The sequence below is a fragment of the Triticum dicoccoides genome, chromosome 7A (genome assembly GCF_002162155.2).
Source record: "Triticum dicoccoides isolate Atlit2015 ecotype Zavitan chromosome 7A, WEW_v2.0, whole genome shotgun sequence".
Lineage (NCBI taxonomy): Eukaryota > Viridiplantae > Streptophyta > Magnoliopsida > Poales > Poaceae > Triticum > Triticum dicoccoides.
This window is the reverse complement of record NC_041392.1, coordinates 2,004,312-2,010,311: the sequence shown is the minus strand read 5'-3', so window position 1 is coordinate 2,010,311 and position 6,000 is coordinate 2,004,312. Positions and strand designations below refer to the sequence as shown.

The following is a 6,000-nucleotide window of genomic DNA, read 5'->3' as shown; positions in this document are numbered from 1 at the left end:
CCGGCGACGGCCAACATACTTAGCCGTACCACAGGCCTGGCTTTCGATCCCGCCGAATCATCCCATTTCCATGTTCTTCAATTTGAGCAGACCGTTCAGGAACCCTACGTCACAGCAGTGAACATTTACTCGTCGTGGACACGAGCCTGGACTCATAGGGATTGTGAGACGGCTGAGAAAGTGAAGCTATTCTTCGGGAGTAGATGCGTCTATGTTGGTGGCATGCTCTACCTGATGGGCAGCCTTAAAGGCAATGGCAGTCATCTCTTGCTGGGGTGGACATGGAGGGCAAAGTGTGGAAGACCATCAGTTTGCCGTTCGGCCGAAGGTTTGGTACTATTGGATCGTCGCAGGGGTGCTTACACTACGCTGTAGCTTCCTGCGATGATAACAATAAAATCTGTGGGTTAGAACTCTGGTGCCTCAAGGATTAGGATAGTAAAGAATTGGTCCTGAAGCATACTGTGTGCTTCCCTAAGCTTATGAGCCTGCCTGGGAAGCAGTACAGGGCGGAAGAGATTCATCCAGATTGCGACACCATTTTCCTCGTCTCATGTTTAGGTGATACCTTGGTAGCATATGATATGCAGCATCAGAAAGTTGGATGTGTCCTTGATCTTGAGAAGAGAAACACACAACTATTTCTACCCTATGCTCCTCTCTATTCAGAGCAAGGTTTTGGTTACCGAATGAGGTAATTTTACCGAGGGGGACTGATAAATGTGGTTACCACGGTTACCGAGAAATACCGACAAATACCGAGAATATTTCGAGCGAATTTTGTAGTTAAATTTTGAATTCAAATAAGAAAATGAACGAATATTCAAACCAGAGACCTCTTAAAACAGGAACTAGGTTGCTACCAACATGCCATAACCAACTTTCATTGCATTAATTAGACCCTACATACCTTACTGTAAATCGAGTGTTTAAATTCAAAAAAAATTTAAAAAATGGTATTTTTTGCTCGGTATGACGATTTACCGAGGGGCACGGAAATACGTGGTAACCATGGGAAATCTTGAAATTTCGACTGGTAACCAAAACCTTGATTCAGAGTCACTAGCAGATGCAGATGGACAGTAGTTTTTTTACCTTAAAATCACCCTTGTGCTTCCTTCAAGATTTGGCTCTTTTGTCGGCTGAAGTATTTGCCTGTGTACTTTGGAATCTGCTTGAATCATGTGGCTCCATTGGCTGGTGCTTACACTCCTGCCTTCTTGATTTCCAGAGAAAATCCCTGGTAAACCTACAGTTTTACTCTTGTTCATGTTTGCCCAGCACTGGCTGCTGCTCTTGACATGCATGTGTTAATCAGTTATTATGATTATCCTAAATTCTAGCTAGTGCAGATTGTGAACCTGGTATTCTACTAAAATGTGAATCAGACTGGTTACTCGTGTGATGTCTAGTTGACCTTATTCATTCAGTATTTTGGTAAAACACTGCCTTGGAGCAGGTTCTTTTTATTTATATTTGTTCTGGCTAATGAATTCAGTAGAGCTTTGATGGAAAGTTTAGAAACAGCCAATGGTAAGTCGTGGTTATGGCTGTTGCCTGTGGAGTTGATCTCTCTGCCAGTTCAATGAAGCTTCACCTTCATTCTCTGTAATGCATAACAACTTTGTTTACAATCTTATTTCACAGTAAGAGAATGAATGCAACCTTATTTCTGCTTGTAATCTTATTTCACAGTAAGAGAATAAATGCAATTTTATTTCTGCGTTTCAGCCACCGTAGTGCTGTCCATGCATTTATCTTAACTTGTCAGGCCGGTTAGCTTATAATTTTCTGACCTCATTTTGGCAGAGCTTGTGTAAGTTAGTGAAAGTGCGACTTTGTTTATCAATTGATTATTTCTGCACCTGTCTTACGATTCTGTCTGGTATCAACTGGATGAATTCAAGTAGATATATTACCTTTTGTCAGAAAAAATGGCAACTCTCTCAGATTGATGATTTCTTGCGAACATTTTTGATGTTTTGTTTTCATGTTGAGATATGCACTTGGATATTTTGGCTGCCTGATGATTACCGTCGTTTTCATTAAGACGGGAGATCTGAATGCAATTCCCTGTTGAAGCCTGCTTGTCCGGCCGCTCTGGTTGATGGCTATTTAGCATGTTGCTGCTGTTGTTGCTTCTGCTCCTACTAGTACTTCCACCACCACCACCAGCATGTTTCTCAGAATTGCAACTTTACAGGGCTCACTGTTTTTTTTCATTCACTCTGAACACTCATCTGCATTGGATCAGAGAGAGCATCTTAGTCTCAGTAACAAATCTCCACCGAATCAAGGCTTTGCTCTACTTCACCTACCCGATCGCCTCGCGACGGGGCAGCGATCGATTTGCTTGTAGTGGCGGACAGGTGTAATATGGAAGGTTGAGGGTGATCTGTGAGTGGGAGCTGTGCAATCACATCTGCAAAAGCTTTCCAAATTCCAAATCCCCACAGTCCAAAAGCTTTTGATCACCAACCTTGAAGACATGTACCCCCATCCAAACATTCCAGCAGTCATTATGAATCATTAATTGTAAGCAGGAATGAACACAACTGAATACACACCCCAAGTTTCTGCCATTTATTCCAAGTTTTTGATGCAAAGCAGATGCAGCTTAGCTTCACCAGCTATATCTCTCTTGAAAAAAAAATCATCTTCCAAGCTCGCGGAGCTCCCGCGCCAGCTCCTCCACCTCCCGCCACGAGCTGCCACCTTCTCGCACCGCCGCCGCCGCCTCCTCGACCAGCTCCTTGGTTCGGGCGGCAACGTCGCCCAACTCCCCGTCCCACTCCTTCCCCACGACTGTCGATTCGAGCACGCGAACCAGCCCGTCGGTGCTCGGTGCCATCTTAACCCCGCCCCAACAAACCGGCACGGCAGCGTGCAGCTCGTCCACGAGAAGCCGAGCATTCACAAACTGGTCGGCAGTCATCGGCCATGCTAGAATGGTCACCCCGGCCGCCACTGACTCCAGCACCGAGTTCCACCCGCAGTGCGTCACAAACCAACCCAACGCCTGGTGTCGTAGTGCATTCACCTGCGGCGCCCATCCACGGATCACCGTGCCCCTGCCGCCCGACACAGCACGCTCCTCGAACCCGTTCGGGAGCGTCACAGCCGGACAAACCGCCCACACGAACGCCACACCCGTCCGCTCCAGGGCAGTAGCCAGCGCCGCCGCATGACCTGGCTGCAGCGCCGCCGCATGACCTGGCTGCAGCATAGCCATGCTCCCGAAGCTGATATGTAGATGACGGATTTGTCGTCCTCGAACTTGTCGAGCCAAGCACAGAGGTTGGCCGTGGTTACCGCCGTCTCTCCACCATGGTTTTCCGTGGCATCGGCCTCTGGCGCCAATGGTCCTACCGCACGCATGCGCCGGAAGCCCATGTCAGCGAGAGGCACTTCCATGTATGTCCCTCGAGCCACCGGAATGTGCTACACACGAACACCCAGCAATCCGGGTTCTAGAGGAAGTTGCTCCTCATCCCCTCTGCCACCTCGTCGCCCTCCTTGTAGGTCCGGTACATCAACGAGAGCTGCCGCCTCTGGTACACCGGGACGCTCGGGAGATTTGGGAATGGAATCGGGCACTCGTCGTCGTTCTCGTCCTCGCGTCTGGGCAGCTGACGCAGGAGCGAGTGGAGCACGGCGGCGCCGTAGACGGCGCAGCACGAGAAGGTGATGCGCGGTAGGCCGAGCTCGGCGGCGAGCGGCTGCGTCCAGCCAAAGAAGTCGGAGAGTATGGCAACAATGCGGTCGGGGCTGCCGGAGCGGGCGCGCACCCAGGAACTGAGCGGACCGCGGAGCCCCGTGAAGGCGACGATGAGCGTGCCCATGAGAGCGGGCGGGCATCCCTTGGCACTCTCGATGCCGGCGGGGAAGGCCAGGTGGGTTGGAAACAGGAGAGTGACTGCGCGGATGGCGCCGTCGAGGAGGGGAGCGAGGAGCGGGCCAGTGACGGGGTAACAATGACGGTGAGGCGAAGTCCATGGGCCGCGAGGAGGCCTGTGAGATCAAGGAGCGGGATCATGTGGCCCTGTGCCGGGAACGGGACGACTAGGACGTGAGGCGCTGGAGCGGCGGCGGCGGTGGCCATCGCTATGGTGGCAATGGTGAATTATGTGTTCGATCAGCTTAATTTTGTTTTCCCAAGCGCAGGATGTCGCACGAGTATGTAGTCGTGATGATCCGGCTCTGATAAGTCATAAGTAGATTAGTTAGTAGTTAACACGTCGCTTGTTTCCGTCATTTTCATGGCCTATAACCCCATGTTAAGTTGTCTCCCAATTATTTTCATCTTCGGTCGCCACCCCTGACCCTACGGTGATAGCTTCACATGGTGCACCTGATGACAAGTCAAATGGTCCCCCTATCTAAAATAAGTGTGATGGTTTAGTTCAAATTTGAACAGTTCAAACCACTACACTTATTTTGGATCAGAGGGACCATTTGACTGTCTGTGAATTTACGAGAGCAACAAACATATTTGACCGGGAACCAAAATCCTAGTCTGTGGCAGAAGCTAACAGTTGCGATTGCTGATGAGCACGATTACTAATAGTTGTGGAGGAAGAACATATAAAATTGCTCTTGAGTTTTGACATATACTCCCTCCGTTCGGAATTACTTGTCGCAGAAATAGATGTATCTAGACGTATTTTAGTTCTAGATACATTCATTTACGAGACAAGTAATTCCGAACGGAGGGAGTACCACGATGACAGCATACACAAAGCACGGGCACAGGTAGCCTGAGCATACAGTGCATGTGATCAAGCAAAAAACTGAATCTCACTAAATAAGCTGTCATCTCTTCTATTAGGAATTTTGTATCAAAGTTTCGATTGCTTACAACATGTGCTATGTGGTTCCATTTGAAATGCTTCAACCGAATCCCAGTAAGCACCTTCTCTTGAAAAGGCTCCCTTCAAGTAGTTGGGGCAGCCTGCAATATGTAATTTCTCAAGGGCTAGGAGCTGCTGCAGGAGTCCCTCCGGTAGTACTCCCTCCATTTTTATGTAGTCCGCGTATTAGCTTTGGTAAAAGTCAAGCTTTATAAACTTTGATCAAGCTTATAAAAATATATTAACATAAGCAATAACAAATCAATACAATTAGATTTATAATTGAATGTACTTTCACATCATATAGATTTGTTATCATGAATGTTTATATTATTTTTTATAAACTTGGTCAAACTTTATGAAATTTGACTTCAGTCAAACTCTAATATGCAGTAAATAAAAATGGAGGGAGTATCTTTAACCTTGGGCGATGGTAAATAGTTAGCTTCTTGAGCTATGGGAATGATAGAGTGGCGGGCGTGGCGACGACAGTGAGGTGGAGGCCGCGGGCCACGAGGAAGCCTACGAGATCGAGGACCGGGATCATGTGGCCCTGCGCCGGGAACGGGACGACCAGGACGTGGGGCACCAGAGCGGCGGCCATCGCTATTGTGGCAGTGGTGGTGCATTATGTGTTCAATCAGCTCAATTTTGCTTTGCCAAGCGCAGGATATCGCACCAAAGATCTATATAACGTAGTAGTTTTTATTCATTGATCATAGTCGGAATACATATGGATACAATTTAGGTCTGAGTGTCAAGGAGTCACACATAGCATACAAAAAAAGTCATAAAGTATGATTTGCGAGACTATGTGTCTCGATATTCGAATCACGTCCCTCGAAGATGAAGGAGCAAGTTGTGAACTAATTAGCTGTCACGATGATCTCTCTAACGATACCCGCATATGATCCTCCCATGCCTTTGTTGATGTTCGTGTCAACTTCTTGGAAGTCCGACGCTATTATAACATGTGAATATGTGATATATCCAGGTCCAAGGCAATAGAAAGAGCCTCTAAGCAAGCAAGTGCCTCGAGCGTAGCCGGGTCAGTTATACATGCGCACTTGTTAGCTGAAGCACCCATGTCCAGCGGCCGGTAGCACCGAGCGCGTGCGTACTGATCTGGTCGCAAGTGTTGCCTGAGGTT

At 48.0% G+C, this 6,000-nt stretch overlaps 2 pseudogenes; one reads left to right on the top strand and one right to left on the bottom strand.

Moving 5' to 3' along the window:
- Positions 1 to 1,405, top strand: part of LOC119329828 — a 3,068-nt pseudogene extending 1,663 nt beyond the window's left edge.
- Positions 1,406 to 2,606: 1,201 nt separating this feature from the next.
- LOC119334537 lies at positions 2,607 to 4,119 on the bottom strand (annotated as a pseudogene).
- Between the last annotated feature and the right edge of the window lie 1,881 nt (positions 4,120 to 6,000).